Here is an 18,369-nt window from a genome sequence, read left to right as displayed (position 1 = left end):
ACATAGTTAAAACATTTTTTTTTGTGATGAGGATTTTTAAGATCTGCTCTCTTAGCAATTAGCAAGTATGCAGTATAGTATTATTAAGTATAGTCAATATCTTCTACATTACATCTCCATGACTGATTTATTTTACAGCTGGAAATTTGTGCCTTTTGATCCCCTTCACCCATTTTTCCCACCCTCCACCCTCCAAACCCCAGCAACCGCCAATCTGTTTTCTGTATCCATGAGGCTGATTGTTGTATTTTGCATTTTTAATATTTGCCCTTATCTGACTTACTTCATTTGGCATAATGCCCTTGAGGCCCATCCATGTTATTGTAAATGTAAACTGTATATATATAATATATGTATGTATTATATTGGTGTCTATAGAGTATAGATAGTATATTTTCTTTATCCATTCATCCATCAATGGACACTTACATTGTTGTCATATGTTAGCTATTGCAAATAATGCTGTAATGAACATGTGGGGCAGACACCTTCTTGAGTTAGTGTTTTCATTATTTTCAGGTAAATACCTAGAAGTGTTATTTCTGGATCATATAATAGTTTTATTTTTTTTAAAGATTTTACTTATTTATTTGACAGACAGAGATCACAAGTAAGCAGAGAGGCAGACAGAGAGAGAGAGGAGGAAGCAGGCGCCCAGCTAGGCAGAGAGCCTGATGTGGGGCTCAATTCCAGGACCCTGGGATCATGACCTGAGCTGAAGGGAGGGGCTTTAACCCACTGAACCACCCAAGTGCCCCTAGTAGTTCTATTTTTAATTTTTTTTAAAGATTGTGGAGTTGTTTTTTTTTTAAAGATTTTATTTATTTATTTGATAGACAGAGATCACAAGTAGGCAGAGAGGCAGGCAGAGAGAGAGAGAGGAGGAAGCAGACTCACTGAGCAGAGAACCCGATACAGGGCTTGATCCCAGGACCCTGAGATCATGATCTGCACTGAAAGCAGAGGCTTAACCCTCTGAGCCACCCAGGCACCCCGACTGTGGAGTTTTTTAAAAAGATTTATTTATTCATTTGAGAGAGAGAGAGAGAGAGCACACATGAACAAGGGGAGGGGCAGAGGTAGAGGAAGAGAGAAAGAATCCCCAAGCAGACTCCCTGCTGAGTGGGGAGCCCCACACAGGGCTCCATCCCAGGAGCCTGAAATCACAACCTGAAGTGAAATCAAGAGTCAGCCACTTAACCAACTGAGCCACCCAGGCACCCCTTTTAAAAGATCCATTTTTAACTCTTTGAGGAACCCCCATACTGTCTTCTGCAGTGGCTGCACCAATTTACATTCCCACTAACAGTACACAAGCATTCCCTTTTCTCCACATCCTAGGCAACACCTGTTATTTCTCATTTTTTTGGTATTATTATAGTCATTCTAACAGGTGTGAGATGATATCTCATCATGGTTTTGACATGCATTTCCCTAATAATTAGTGATGTTGAGCACCTTTTCATGTACCTGTTGGCCATTTCTAGATCTTCTTTTAAAAAACGTCTATACATACACTCTGCTCACTTTTTTTTAAGACTTTATTTTCAAGTAATGTCTACTCCCAACATGGGCCTTGAACCCACAACTCTGAGACCAAGAGCCACACACTCGACACATTAAGCCAGCCAGGTGCACCTCCTCTGCCCACTTTTTAAACAGATTGGTTGGGCTTTTTGCTATTGAGTTATGACTCTATATATTTTGGATATTAACCCCTTATCAGATATATGATTTCCAAATTTTTTTTCCCCATTCAGTAGATTGCCTTTTCATTTTGTTAATTTTGATGATTTCCTTTGTTGTGTAGAAGCTTTGGTGTAGTTCCACTTATTTATTTTTGCTATTGTTGCCTTTGTTTTTGGTGTCAGAGCCAAAAAAAATCATCACTAAGACCAATGTAATGAGTTTACAGTCTGTGTTTTCTTCTAAGAGTTTTATAAATAACTTTTATTATTTGGATAATTACCAATTTTAACCTCTAACTTATAACTATAATTATTAGCTTCTATATACAAATGATATATCTCAAATGTTCAAAGATTCAAACTCTTCATTAATTCATAGCACTTACACCCTCAATCCCACCTTTATCATATGTGATATTACAATTCCTTGGCAACAATCTTCCTTATTTAGTTTTGCAAAGAATAATTCATTCGGAACTTTACTGTTTAAAATTTTACATGTACTTCCCTGGTTTTTAATAATACCCTATACTTACTGTGATGTTAACATAGTACTTATTCCAAAGTACTTGAAAATATATGCAAATATATGTTAATATTTTTAGATAGGGAGTGCAGAACATATTTTTAATTTTATACAGGCTACTGTCACCTACACACTCTATTTATAACTATATAAGTTATATAACTATATAAGTCACTTAATAAGCATAAATGGGGAAGTCTCCTAAAGTTTATTCTTTTTTTACAGTCACTTAATAGGCAGCTAGCCCAGATAGATAGATACATGCCATTTAAAATAAATATTAACATAGTTACTTTATCAGTAACAAACAATCTAAAGGATTATAAATCTAACCAAGTAGTTTGCTATAAAGTTGCTAGTGTCATTAGGGAAGGTTCTTGAGTGGATGACATCCACGCCAAGACCTAAAGGATGAGAAAAAGCCATAAGAAGAGCAGAGAGAAATGAGTGTCTTAGTGGGAACAACACACTGTTGTCTGCTGGCTTGTGTAACGTATAAAGAAGTCCAGTGTGGTGAGTGAGGAAAAAAGACAAAATTAGCATAAGATATTACTGGAGAGAAAATATAAACCAAAATTTTCCCCTATTTTTCTTTTTTTTTTTTTTGAGTTTTTATTTAAATTCCAGTTAGCTAACATAAAAACCTTAGAGGGAAGACTGAATTTTATTCCAGGTATAATATGAAATCATTGAAAGATTCTATGCAGAAAAGGCACATAGTTTTAAGTATATGCTTTGTTTTGTTTTCCTTTTTCTTTAAGCTTTTTATTTTTAAGCTCTACACCCAATATGGGGTGCCTTAGAATTTTCTATGTAGATAATCATGTTATCTACAAATAGAAATAGTTTTGTTTCTTCTTTGCCATTCTGTATGCCTTTTCTTTCATTTTAAAAAAGATTTATTTATTTATTTGTCATAGAGAGAGAGAGAACACAAGCAGGGTGAGCAGCAGGAAGAAGGAGAAGCAGACATCCCACTGAGCAAGGAGCCTGACTCAGAACTCATCCCCAGGAACCCAGGATCATGACCTGAGCTGAAGGCAGACGCTTACTGGATTGAGTCACCCAGGCATCCCTGCCTTTTGTTTCTTTTCTTGGCTTTTTCTAAGGGTAGAACTTCAAGTATATGCTCAGTAACAGCGGTGAAAACAGACATCCTTACCTGTTCTCAATCTTAGGGAGAAAGCATTTAGATTTTCAGCATTAAGAGTGATGTTAATCGTAACATTTTTTTAAAAAGACTATTTATTTGAGAGAAAGAGAACATGAACTGGATTAGGGACAGAGGGAGAAGCAGATTCCCTGCTATGCAGGGAGCCTGATGCAGGGCTCTATTCCAGGTCTCCAGGATCATGACCTGATCTGAAGGCAAACCCTCAACCAACTGAGCCCCCAGGAGCCCCAATTGTAACATTGTTTTTTAAAGATATATTTATTTTAAAGAAAGAGAGTGAGTGGTGGGGAGGAGCAAATGGAGAGGGAGAGACAGTCTCAAGCAGACTCTGTGCTGAGCACAGAGCCCCATACAGGGCTCTATCTCATAACCCCAAGATCATGACCTGAGCCAAAACCAAGAGTCTGATGCTTAACTGACTGTACCACACAGGAACCCCTAACTGTAATATTTTTATACTCTCAAGTTGAGGTAATTCCCCTATATTCCTCATTCCCTGAGTGAATATTGTTTTTAAATAACTTTGGATGCTATATGAGGAATACATTGGAGAAAAGTAAAAGAAGTAGTAAGGTAAACAGTTAGGTGACTATCACACTGTAGCAGGTGAAAGATGATAGGAGCCTAGACTTAGATAATGGCAGTGATCTGACCCAGCAGATAGGTGAGTAGATTCAAGATATATTTTTCTGTAGACCTTGTAGGATTTGTGGATGGACAGAGTGGTTACAGTTAAAAATGGTGTTTGGATTTAATTAATAGACTGTCTACTACAAGGATTTTAAGGGCTAAGTGGAGGGTTTTTCTCCTCCATATAATAAGTCTGAATGTAACAAGTCTAACAGTTTAATAGTGGTTCTATTGATGTCATCAATGTCTCAAGATACTTCTATTCCTTGCTTTTTTATCACTAGCATGTGGCTTTGAACCATATGGTCACAAGAATGATGCTGTATCTCCAGGTACCACAAATGAGTTCCAGTAAGGAAGACAGAGGGAGATTTGCAAAGAGTTTATTTTAGTAAAACTTTATTTAGAAAGTTAAGTACTTCCTAAAAGATCTATCCCGAGTTCCTTGATCAAGATGATGTCACTGGTCACTCAGCTGCAACAGAGGCTAAGAAATGCGTATTTCATTTTCCAATCTTTAAAGCAGAGGAAAGCAGGGAGAAGTTTATTGCAGTGGGTGTTAGGTGAGCCAGCCCACAGTATCTGCCATATTAAGGGTGATGGAGAGTAGAGAATCATGGTTGGATGGGGGATTAAGTGGGTAGAAGAAGAATCAATGAAACAAGATGGAATTGGGAGGGAGACAAACCATTAGTGACTCTTAATCTCACAAAAAAAACTGAGGGTTGCTGGGGGGAAGGGGGTTGGGAGAAGGGGGTGGGATTATGGACATTGGGGAGGGTATGTGCTTTGGTGAGTGCTGTGAAGTGTGTAAACCTGGTGATTCACAGACCTGTACCCCTGGGGATAAAAATATATGTTTATAAAAAATTAAAAATTTTAAAAAAAAGAATCATGGTTGGCTTCCAGGTTTCTGATTGATGGATTATATTACAGTTTACTAAGGTACATAAGAGTAGAAGATGAATACATTTTTACTAGAAAAGCAATAGTTCAACTTTGACATGTTGAGACTAAAATGTTCGTGAAACATCTGGAATGTCAAGCAGAGAATTAGACAGTATGAAGCTGGAATTTAGAGAAGCCAGTGCTGGAGGTGATATAATCTGGAAGCTTTCAGGATATTGATTTAAAGCTGTAAAATACATATGATCTCCAAGGAAGAAAAAAGTAGTAGGACATAGCCTTGAGGAACTTCAATACTTAATAGTGGTTTGAGAAGAGTGAACTTCTAAAAGAGAGTGAATAGCTAAAAAGGTAAAAGAAGGGGTGTCTGGGTGGATCAATCATTAAGCATCTGCTTTCAGCTCAAGTCAGGATCCCAAGCTCCTGGGATTGAGACCAGCATCGGGTTCCCTGTGCAGCTAGAAGCCTGCTTCTTCCTCTCCCACTCCCCCTGCTTGTATTCCCTCTCTCACTGTCTCTCTCTCTCTCTCTCAAGTAAATAAATAAAATCTCTTAAAAAATAAAAGAAAAAGAGAAAATTAAGAAAGAGGCACCAAAGAAATTTAAAAGACATGTTTCATGGAGAAAGTGCTCAACAGTGTGGAATGCTACTGGGACTCTAAATAGACAAGGAAAGAAAAGTTTCTATTGAATTTAGCAGTATGAAAGTTGGTGGTGACTATATTAATAAGAACTAATTTCAGAATCAAGAAACAACAAGAGATTAAGTTAAACCCAAATAAGATCCTTGCTCCCTTCCCCACACACACACAACAAAAAGGCTGGAGATGAGCAGCTCCAGACCCTAACTGGCATCTATCTGTGTATTGGAGCTGCTGTGATTCCCCTGAATTTGCCCTGATGGCTGCATGATGGGTGTCATTACTCTGGACTCGTGTATGAGGCAGGGTGGAAAAGCAAGTGTGTGGAGCCCATAGAATGTGTCCCTTTGTTAAGAACAGAAAAGCTTGGGGCACCTGGGTGGCTCAGTTTATTGAGCATCTGCCTTTGGCTAGGGTCACGATCCTTACCTCTGCTCAAAATGGACCCTAACTGATCCTGCCTCCTCATAAGCTCCTGCACCTGAACCGGCTCCTGCAAAAGCAAAGAGAGCAAATGCACCTTCTGAAGAAGAGCTGCTGCTCCTGCTGCCCCATGGGTGGTGCCAAGTGTGCCCAGGGCTACATCTGCAAGGAGGCATGGGACAAGTGCCGCTGCTGTGCCTGTTCCAGATGTAAATAGAGCAACACATACAAACCTGCAGTTTTATTTTGTTGTTGTTTAGTTTTTGTTTCATAATCATAAACTTAACTCTGCAATCCAGCTAGACTTGGAGGAGAGTAAGGAAAATACGGAACCCACAAAACTGCAGTCAGAGCACAAAGATTATGGGATATTTCCAGCAGATGCGGATGAAGGGGTGCTCTCCTGAGTTACACAAGGAATGGTCTGGTAGTTAAGAGAAGTCAAATGTAATAGAGTGGTCCACAGTCAACAGTGGTGATCTTCTGGTTGGTCTTCCCATTCTTGGACCCAAAGTGTTCCATGGCTTCCACATGCCCTCTTTCACCTTGCCAAAGACCACACACTTGCCATCCAAGCACTCAGCTTTGACAGTGCAGATGAGGAACTGGGAACCATTTGTGTTGGGTCCTGCATTTGCCATGGACAAGATGCCAGAACCCATGCACTTTAGGATGACATTTTCATCATGAAATTTCTCCCCACAGACAGACTTGTTGTCAGGGCCATTTTGGCTGTGAAGTCACCTCCCTGACACATAAATCCTGCACTAATCTGATGAAAGCAGGAAACTTTATAATCAAATCCTTTCTTCCCAGTGCTCAGAGAACAAAAGTTCTCAACTGTCTTTGGAACTTTGCTTGCAAGCAGCTCAAAGGAGATTCAGCCCAAAGGCTCAGAGTCTTCCTCAATGCAGAAGAACACAGTGGGGTTGACCATCGCTAGGCCATGGAGGCGGGTAAGGGGCAAGTGGAGGGCCACAGTGTCAAGTTTAAAACTTGATATTCTTTTTTTTTTTTTTAAGATTTTATTTATTTATTTGACAGAGAGATCACAAGTAGGCAGAGAGTCAGACGGGGTGGGGGGAGCAGGCTCCCTGCTGAGCAAAGAGCCCGATGCGGGGCTCGATCCCACGACACTGAGATCATGACCTGAGCCGAAGGCAGCGGCTTAATCCACTGAGCCACCCAGGCGCCCCTAAAACTTGAAATTTTAAAACTTTTTTTTATATTACCCTGGCCTGTTTGATACATTCCTGTTTCTATAAAATATATCATTTACAATAAAAGGTATTGACTTTTTAAAAAAGTGAATTGGAGGCAAGTTAGCAAAACACAACAGATAGAAACATTCTCTGTTCATTCGGCTAGAAGTTTAGCTGCATGGAGGAGCAGAAAAGTGGAATGGACTCTAGATTGGGATTTAAGGTCCAGATTTAAGGTTGCTTTTAACATGAAGCAGACTATGTTTGTAAGATGACAGGTAGTGAAGAGGGGAGAGACTAACGATGCAGGGAGCCAAAGGAATGATGAAGACAACTCCAAACAGCTCATTCCATGGGTTCCAACCTACTTGTGGTCTTTTCTCCCTGACTTTCTATCTACCTATGGTCTTTGGACTTATTCAGCCACCCTCCACAACAGTGTCAGCTAATTCCTTGCAATAAACCCCTTCAAATCCCTGGTTCTCCTTCTTTGGTTAAATCCGGACTTTGAATTTGATCCTTAAAAAGTCATTGAAGAGGCAATAAAATTATGCACTGGTTTCTATGAAAGCAGAGAGGAGTCACATACTTCCAAAGTGAGATTTCACTGAAACTGTATTTTAAAGAATTATGAAAAATCGGGGCACCTGGGTGCCTCAGTGGGTTAAAGTCTCTGCCTTCGACCCAGGCCATGATTCCAGGGTCCTGGGATTGTGCCCCACATCAGGCTCTCTGCTCAGTGGGGAGCCTGCTTCCCACCCTGTGCCTGACTCTCTGTCTACTTGTGATCTTTGTCAAGTAAATAAGTAAAATCTTTAAAAAAGAATTATTAAAAATTAATAAGATAGGAGTGAGAGCAGTGGTAAGCTCAAGTGCAAGCTCACTGGAAAAAACAAACTTGATTTATAGTGTCTGATTATTTCCCAGGTATACATACTCCCACCACAGCCGATAGCAAGCTACCAACATGCTGTTACAGAGTACAGAATTAGAAAGAAATGGACACAGTTGGCTTTTGTGAGTCCACACCACTAAGTGAAAGATGGAGGGAAAACAGAATATACAATGAAAAAGTAAACACCAAACTTCTTTCTTCTACACTGCACTATCATGGAGAAAAGATCCAGTGGACATGCTTTCCCACAGAGTTGTCATTGCAGTAAAAGAACAAAATTCAGAAACATGACTGCAGGGTTTGGCAGCTTACCAATAATAAACACCATAATAATAGATTCAACTGAGAAACTTCTAGAGATTGTCCTAAAGAAGCAGATATTATTTGCCTAAGATCAATGAAGGATGAATGCAGAGATGTGATTCAAACCCTAGGCAGTGTTCAGAGAATGTTCTTTCCACTATAAAATGCTTCCTCACTACCGTATCCTATTGTAAGAACTAAACCAAGAGACCAGAATGTTTAACACCAGGAAAATCTTTATACACTCCCATTAGTACAGGATCAAATTTTTCAGAATCTTTGTAGTAAGATAAAAATATCCATTTGGTTTTGCAGTAATTTAAAAGCCAGTCCCTAACCTATGTATGGATAATTGATTTGTTACAAAGATGCTAATACCATTCAATGGGAAAAGAATAGACCTTTCAACAAAGGGTGCTGGGACAACTGGATGTCCACAATCAAAAGTATGAAATTGGACCCCTGCTTCATATCATATAAAAAATTAACTCAAAGTGAGTTAATGACCAAAATATAAGAGCAAAAACCATAGAACTCTTACAAGAAAACACAAGTATAAACTGACAAGATCCTGGATTCAGGAATGGTTTCTCAGATTTGGCATCAAAACCTTGAATAACAAAAGAAAATATAGATAAATTGGACTTTATCAAAATCAAATACTTCTATGCATCAAAGAACAGTCTCAAAAAAGTGAAAAGAATTAAAACCACATTGAGATATATCACCTTACACCAGTTAGAATGGCTAAAATTGGCAAGACAGGAAACAACATGTGTTGGAGGGGATGTGGAGAAAGGGGAACCCTCTTACACTGTTGGTGGGAATGCAAGTTGGTGCAGCCTCTTTGGAGAACAGTGTGGAGATTCCTCAAGAAATTAAAAATAGAGCTTCCCTATGACCCTGAAATTGCACTACTGGGTATATACCTCAAAGATACAGATGTAATGAAAAGAAGGGCCATCTGTATCCCCAATGTTTATAGCAGCAATGGCCAAACTGTGCAATGGTCGCCAAACTGTGGAAAGAACCAAGATGCCCTTCGATGGATGAATGGATAAGGAAGATGTGGTCCATACACACTATAGAGTATTATGCCTCCATCAGAAAGGATGAATACCCAACTTTTGTAGCAACATGGACAGGACTGGAAGAGATTATGCTAAGTGAAATAAGTCAAGCAGAGTCAATTATCATATGGCTTCACTTATTTGTGGAGCATAACAAATAGCATGGAGGACATGGGGCGATGGAGAGGAGAAGGGAGTTGAGGGAAATTGGAAGGGGAGGTGAACCATGAGAGACTAAGGACTCTGAAAAACAATCTGAGGGGTTTGAAGCGGCGGGAGGTGGGAGGTTGGGGGAACCAGGTGGTGGGTATTACAGAGGGCACAGATTGCATGGAGCACTGGGTGTGGTGCAAAAATAATGAATACTGTTATGCTGAAAATAAATTTTTTAAAAAGTGAAAAGAAAATATACAGAATGGGAGAAAATATTTGCAAGTCATATATGTAGTATCTAGACTATCAAGAATTTTCACAACTCAAGAGACAAAAAAATTTTGATTTTAAAAATGCACAAAGGCCAATCAAGAAAATGGGCAGAGGAGATGAACAGACATTTCTGCAAAGAAGACACCCAGATGGCCAACAGACACATGAAAAAGTGCCCCACATCACTTGGGATCAGGGAAATATATATCAAACCCACAATGAGATACCACCTCATGCCAGTCAGAACAGCTAAAATTAATGAGTCAGGAAATGCAGATGCTGGCGAGGATGCGGAGAAAGGGGAACCCTCCCACACTGTTGATGGGAATGCAAGCTGGTGCAGCCACTCTGGAAAAGAGCATAGAGGTTCCTCAAAAAGTTGAAAATAGAGCTACCCTATGACCCAGCAGTTGCCCTACTGGGTATTTACCTTAAAAATATAAATGTAGTGATCCGAAGGGGCACGTGCACCTGAATGTTTACAGCAGCAATGTCCACAATAGCCAAACTATGGAAAGAACCTAGATGTCCATCAACAGATGAATGAGTAAAGAAGATGTGAGATAAACACACACACACACACACACACACACACACACACTGGAATACTATGCAGCCATCAAAAGAAATGAAATCTTGCCATTTGCAACAACATGGATGGAACTAGAGGGTATTATGCTGAGTGAAATAAGTCAAGAGAAAGACAATTATCATATGATCTCTCTGATATGAGGAATTTGAGAGGCAACGTGTGGGGGTTGGGAGTAGAGAAGGAAAAAAGGAAATAAGATGGGATCGGGAGGGAGATAGACCATAAGAGACTCTTAATCTCACAAAACCAACTGAGGGTTTTTTGGGGGGGGAGGAGAGGGAGAGGGTGGTTGGGTTATGGACATAGGGGAGGGTATGTACTATGGCGAGTGCTGTGGAGTGTGTAAACCTGGAGATTCACAGACCTGTACCCCTGGGGCTAGTAATACATTATATGTTAATGAAAAATTTAAAAAAATTTAAATGCATAAAGGACTTGATTACACATTTCTCTAGAGAAGATACACAGATAACCAACAAAAACATGAAAAAATCAACATCATTAACCACTAGGTAAATGCAAATCAAAACCATAATAAAGTACCACTTCAGAGGCCCTAGGATATAGCTGTAATTTTTAAAAATAGTAACTAAGGGAAGCCTGGGTGGCTCAGTCATTAAGTGTCTGCCTTCAGCTCAGGTCATGATCCCAGGGTCATAGGATCAAGCCCCATGTCGGGCTCCCTGCTCAGTGGGGCATCTGCTTCTCCCTGTCCCTCTGCTGCTCCCCCTGCTTGTGCTTTCTCAGTCACTCTCTCTCTCTCTCTCTCATGAATAAAATCTTTTAAAAAGTTGTTTTTAAGTAGTTACTAAGTGTTGGTGAATGTGTGGAGAAACTGGAACTTTAGTACATTGCTTTAGTACGTTGCTGATGGGAATGTAAAATAGTTCAGTATTATGGAAAATAGTTTAGTGATTCCTCAAAAATTTAGACATAGAATTGTCATACGACCAAGCAATTCTACTCCTAAATACATACCCAAAAGAATTGAAAACAGATACTCAAATACATGTTCACATCAGCACTATTCACTTTAGCCAAAAGATGGAAACAGTACAAATGCCCATCAATAAATGACTAGATGAGCAAAGGGTAGTATAAACAAACAATAAAATAGTAATCAAGCCATAAAAAGAAATGAGTATTGGGCACCTGGGTGGCTCAGCTGGTTGGGCGTCTGCCTTCAGTTCAGGTCATGATCCTGGGGTCCTGGGATCAAATCCAGTGTCGGGTTCCCTGCTCCACAGGGAATCCGCTTCTCCCTCTGCCCCTCCTCCCACTCATTCTCTCAATCTCTCTTTCTTTCTCAAATAATAAATAAATAAAATCTTAAAAATTTTTTTAAAAAGAAATGAGTACAACCTATGGTGGCATGTAGGTGAACCTCAAAAACACTATTAAGTAGGAGAAGGTAGATGCAAAAGGTCATATATTGTATGATTCCACTTATATGAAATATCCAGAATAGGTAAATCCATAAAGACAGGAGGCACATTGGTGGTTGCTAGGAGCTGGACTGGGCTAACTGGGGAGTAATAGCTTAATGAGTATGGTCTTTCCTTTTGAGGCAATGAATATGTTTTGAAACTAGATAGAGGTGGTAAGTGCAGGACACTGTGAATGTACTAAATACCATTGAAATGTTCTCTTTTTAAGTGGTTAATTTTAACTTTCATCAATTTAAAAACAAGAAAAGCTAGGTTCCAAATTTGGTTCTATAGTTGTAGTTCATATTAAGCAATCAAAAAGAATGTCTCTTAAGTTGTACTGATTTTCATTTTATGTTAAGATTGGGCAAATCCGGTTTTGTGTTTTGGAAGTGTTCTGCTGAATTTGAAAACTAAACTAAACGTGGCTTTCACTTCTAAACAAAACAATTAAAAATAAAGTTACAAGATAGGTGGTTTGGTTGGGTTTTTTCCTCAAGGATTTTAAAATATTTCTGATATTTTAATAGTAAAAATATTTAGTACAGCTGGATCATTTCTACATAATTGGCTTTTCATTCTTGATCTGGTTTTGAACTGTTTACTCCACTTTAGTAATTAACCATTATCAGCTTCATTAATGAAACAGAAACCACCTCCTATAATCATTTATAAAATACTTGTCAAACAAAATTTAAACAAAGAATAGGATCTAGGCAAAGTAACAGCTCTTTCAAATCTACTGCAACTAATTATAAAATATTCTAGTTATTTTGTTGTTGTTTTCCATTTATTATGAAAGAATCCTTCAGGACCCACAGCATTTCTCTTAGCCTAGTTATCTGTGTTCTGTGTTCTTTTATACACAAGTGATTATTTTAACAATACTTTTTATCCACTGATGTGAAAAGCTGTGTTTTCAGCTGCTTATTTATATCTATAAATTATAAAAATTGAACTATTTAATCATGCTACCTTTAGAGACATTATTTTCTATTCTACTTAATTTTTAGTTGACTGAGTAAAAAAGATCATAGGAGATAGTTTAAGACATATTTCTTAGTTTAAGATATATTTATGAGATTGCACAAGCAAAAATACAGCTTGTATATACAAAAACAAAATTAGATTTAAGGATTCTAAAAGATTGCTCTACTGGCATTTACTAAGAATACCACAAAGTTTTAAATGATTTATCGGAAAACATGCTCTATTTTGTAATCCTTTTCCCCCATCAAGACTTCATATTTTATAGATTTTAGAATATTATTAATTTAGAAAAATAGAGCAAAAAATTAAAATGTTAACTCAGAATATAAGGGATAATGATGAAATGCAGACATTGTATATATAAATGATGCTAGTGGCAGATCTTCAGTTGAGCATGTTCTTCCAGCTTCTTTTCTAGTTCACAATTGCATTTTGCTAGCTAAAAGTCAACAGTAACAATGGAGCAGGAAGGTTCAATAGGTGATTTAATCTGTGATCTCTTTTTCATTACTATTCCATTAGAATCTTGGTCTGTGGCTTTCTGTGTTCCCAATGCCCATCACAGGACCTGGCTCGTAATGGGGTGTTCAATAAGTATTTCTTGTATGAATGAATAAATGAATAAATGAATGAAGGATGAATGACTGCTACGCTAACCAGCTTAGCTAACCATCCAGAAACTAAAAGTGAAGATGTAATAAAGTAATGCCTCTAGCATTCAAGAAAGTCAAATACTCAATTAAGAAGCTCATTATCTTACACCTTTTGAATTCAAGAGGAGTTCTTTATTCTCATTTTGTAAAAGGAAAACTGAGCACTAGTAGTTGACACTTTGTTTATGCATCTGTTAGTGCTTTATCTTCCTGGCCTTTAGTTGTTTTCATTCATATTTATCCAACCAATTAATCATGGATGCTTTATAAGCAAAAACCCTGTTCATTTGTATTTCCCTGGTGCTTAATACAGTGATTTGCATGTAAGAGATACTAAATAAATGCTTGCTGAACCCAAAGTTTATACTTTTTCTAAAATATTTTCTTCTTCATTTTTATGTCATTTCTATAGCATTAATATAGTACAGACCTTTCAGAATACAGAAATATGTAGATAATGACATGGGCATTTCAACTTATTTATGACAATATATTTTCAAAATCTTATTGATTATCTCTGGTTTATGAGGAAATGGTTCCAAATATTTATGTCTTCTAATTAGTGTTAAATAACTTTATGAAGTTTCTTCATTTGGCTTTTGCAGAATATTATTCATTTAAAAAATCATATTAATACAACAACCAATGAAGAAATTAAATTTTATAACAACCCCAATTTCAAAAGCAGAAAATTTCTCTAATGTTCCAGTTACAATTCTCCTACTTGGGAATTTGGAAGATAAAACTACCCAGTATTTTTTCCATAATACCAGTGAAAATCTATATGAAAAAATATTATTTCCTCTCCAAAGTGACAAAGGTAAACAAGCACCCTGTTAAGGGTCCTAATTCTGAGACAAAACACACACACACACACACACACACACACACACACCCCATCTGATTTAAATAGGCAGGTGAATCTCCTTTGTACAAATTAAAGAATTAAATGATATCAGGAAGAATTTCAGTCACCATTTATGACACTAGCACTTTTTACCTGGAAATTTCCCCATGGTTTTAGACTGTCAGATATTTTATATAAATACACATTAAAATACAGAATTAAATACCCTAAATGTTTCTATTTTATTTCCTCTTTTCTTTAATCAATATTACGTTTGGCATAATATTATAGAAATGCACATGATTTGCGCAGACTTTTTTTTGGCATTGCCAGTCTGTTTTGTGTGATGTGCCATTGACAGATCAGCTCAGGCTCTAATTGTAAGGGCAAAAAAGTATTCACATTTTTAATGTAGTGTTTATGATTACTTGGCACTTCTTGTTACATTAATGCCAGAGTTAGAAGGGGTCTTTTTTTTTAATTATGGAGGAGGATCATTGCTCTTTCTTGTTACTTAACTAAATCAAGTAATTCTTTGTTAACGGCTCTTCTGAGTCCTTCCAGAATGAACTTGTCTCATTTTGACAAGATGCAGAAGGGGCACTAATAGTTATTGAAAGCATTAAAACATTAACCTTTAGCAACCTCATTTTTCTCTTGTACCCACATTTCAGTATTTTATCAAACTGAAGTTAAACACTAAAAATTAGGAAGAACTGATCTTTTCTCTTCAACCTGAAAGAACAAATGTGATAGAAATAAAGGCACTAGAAGGGACAGTAGAAATAGTTGTTTTAGTGTTAACATAATTCTAGTCCTTATCACTGGTGGAATTAGTGTCAGAGAGGGGATTATTCTAGAAACATCCACTACAATTATCTTCAGAATTTCAAGATTATAGAACTAATAGTATCAGGACTTGATTTGTTAAACATTATACAAGAATTCCAGATTGAAAAATTTTGAGATCAGGTTATTTTAGATAGTAGCCCCTGAAATCACAAATTTAATTCAGTTCAATTTTCAGTCATTCACAGCACACCTCAATAGTAGACTCACAACAAATACTACTGCTACCCCAAATCTCTTGCCACCTGACCATAACCAAAGCACTTCCTTGGCTACTAGAGGAATGCCAAGATAAATGCAACATAATTCCTTTCTAGTGGGGCACTAGGACATGGATAGAAGTAACACTACACAGAGTAGAATGTCATAAGTCCTATGCAAACAAAGAATTATGAGGATATAGCAAAGGAAGAAACAAATAATCAGCACAAGCCACAATAAGCATCTGTAGTTGACATTTATCACTCTTTCTAGCCACCTGGTATCTGAAATTTTTCATTAATAAAATTCGCTCTCTTTATGATTCTCAGTAAGGCAGAGCCCAACTTCACTACGGAACTAAAAATGTGACTTTTCTATCTTCCCTTGCACCTAGAATATGGGCCCATGCCTTAGGCTCGACTGATCAGACATTGTCCCCCACTAATTATGCCGATAGCAACAACAGAACAGAATTCCTTGTGTTAGTCACTGCAATTGTAAATGAAGTTCTTGGAGCAGCTGCAGCAAAGATATTCAAAACTGTATGTAGAACAAGTCCAGCCACCTACTGATGAGGACCGTGGTTTTAATGTCTCCACTAGACAAGTTCTGCAACATGATCTGGAACATTGTTACTGGTTGCACAACTGTGAACCTGATTTTCCAGTCTTCCTAGTGTTTCCACAGGCAACGCAATATCCTGAAAATAAACGATCCTCCATTCATACTAACCAGAATTTCTTCCTATAGTTCATAGCTAATAACCTTGGTGGACACAGAACTTAGAAAAAAATGGTAGCTGGCTTTTCTTTAGTCATTGTAAGGGCCCATTTAGCCAGAGCAATTCCATATCAGTTAAACAGTGATTTTGTTGTTTATGCAGTAAAACTTAAACTGACCCTGCTGCCCCCCACAAGGGAACTTACTTAAAAGCAAGTCCAGGAAACCAGTAAAATATGGCCAACCAGTCCCTGATAACAGAGCCCAGAATACAAGGACAAGTCAGGCCAGGTGGAGACATCCAATCATTAAAGCTCACATACTATTTCCCTAACTACCAAAGAATGTGGGTCCCACCTTTTGGGTGCCTTTTGGGCGCCAATTCTGACCAAGGTGATAGGCTAGTTCAAATAGCTACTATGGGTGAATTGTAATTCGATTGGCCACTCGTGTGTGACCTAGCATGACTATGCAACTTTCTCTGTGTGTTATAATCTCATTGGCCACCTGTGTGTGGCCAGCCTCGACTACATGGCCTTTGCTCTATAAAAGTTAGTCTGTGGAACGCCTGGGTGGCTCAGTTGGTTAAGCAGCTGCCTTCGGCTCAGGTCATGATACCAGCATCCTGGGATCGAGTCCCACATCAGGCTCCTTGCTCGGCAGGGAGCCTGCTTCTCCCACTGCCTCTGCCTGTGCTCGCTCTCTCTCCCTCTCTCTCTCTGACAAATAAATAAAATCTTAAAAAAAAAAAAATTAGTCTGTGAGGCTGGGAGAGGTCGCTCTCTCTATAAGAGGCAGCCCGACCGGTAGGTTTGATTCTCTGTGCTAGCTGAAATAAAGCTTTGCTTGACCTTTGCTTTGTATCAGTCTTGCTCCCTTGATCACGGACCCTAACAGTCATATTTTCACCTGCTGACCAAGCCCAGGATATAAAGCCAACCCTCTGTCACATATAATATAGAGCAACAGTCCCTAAGTCTAGCTAATTATCAGACTCAAAATGAGGAGCTTTCGAATTCAAGCAACGGAATTTGATCAGGAGAACCGAAGGGCATCATTCATCTATTCCCCAATATTTATCCAGTAGTTACTATTTTTTCAGGCACTCTGCAGTTGCTAGGGATCAATAGGGGCAAAGCAAACATTCTCTCTATTCATAGAGGTGACTGTCTTGTGAGGAAATAGAAAGTAATCTCATAATCATCCTGATGAATACATTATTATAAATGAAATAAATGCTCCGAGATATAATAAAGGAATCTAACCCAAACTAAGATTTTAAAAGGTTTCCTGATGAAAGATGCTTGAGCTGAGATCCAAAAGATGAAAAACGATTCTCTTGGGCCTTGAAGGATCTCAAGCAGAGATGAAAGTGTCAGGTGAGTACAAAAACATTAATTAAGGGGCACCTGAGTGGCTCACTGGGTTAAGCCTCTGCCTTTGGCTCAGGTCATGATCTCTGGGTACTGTGATCAAACCCTGCATCGAGCTCTCAGCTCTGCAGGGAGCCTGCTTCCCCCTTTTTCTCTGCCTACCTCTCTGCCTTCTTGTGCTCTCTCTCTTTCTGTAAAATAAATAAATAAAATCTTTTTAAAACATTAATCCAAAAAGATACATGCACACCCCTATGTTTATTACAACATTATTTATAATAGCCGAGATATGGAAGCAACCTATGTGTCCATCAGTAGACAAATGGATAAGGAAGATGTGAGACACACACACAATGTGATATTGAATAGCAATGAAGAAGGATGAGATTATGCTATTTCAGACAACATGGATGGATCTGGAGGGTGTTATGCTAAGTGAAATAAGATAAATTGAGAAAGACAAATACCATATAATTCCATTTATAAGGTGAATCTAGGGGTGTCTGGCTGACTCAGTCAGGAGAGTATGCAACTTTTGATCTTGGGGTCATGAGTTTGAGCCCCACACTGGGTGTAGAGATTACAAAGAAAAATGAACTTTGAAAAAATAAACTAGCATAAAACATTTTTAAAACATTTTAAGGGACGCCTGGGTGGCTCAGTTGGTTAAGCAGCTGCCTTCGGCTCAGGTCATAATCCCAGCGTCCTGGGATCAAGTCCCACATCGGGCTCCTTGTTCAGCAGGGAGCCTGCTTCTCCCTCTGCCATTCTGTCTGCCTGTGCTCACTCTCTCCCCCCCCCCTCTCTGATGGATGAATAAAATCTTTAAAAAA

At 38.3% G+C, this 18,369-nt stretch overlaps 1 protein-coding gene and 2 pseudogenes across 1 annotated transcript in view; 1 reads left to right on the top strand and 2 right to left on the bottom strand.

Annotated features, from left to right (window-relative positions):
• The window catches only part of LOC132001336 (bile acid receptor-like), a 58,626-nt gene that overhangs the window by 21,334 nt on the left and 18,923 nt on the right, over positions 1 to 18,369 (bottom strand). The gene's annotated exons all lie outside the window — the stretch shown is intronic.
• LOC132002116 (metallothionein-2-like) lies at positions 6,006 to 6,395 on the top strand (annotated as a pseudogene).
• Positions 6,430 to 6,925, bottom strand: LOC132002115 (peptidyl-prolyl cis-trans isomerase A-like; annotated as a pseudogene).

The sequence above is a fragment of the Mustela nigripes genome, chromosome 14 (assembly GCF_022355385.1).
Source record: "Mustela nigripes isolate SB6536 chromosome 14, MUSNIG.SB6536, whole genome shotgun sequence".
NCBI lineage: Eukaryota > Metazoa > Chordata > Mammalia > Carnivora > Mustelidae > Mustela > Mustela nigripes.
This window is presented reverse-complemented; position numbering and strand designations above follow the sequence as displayed.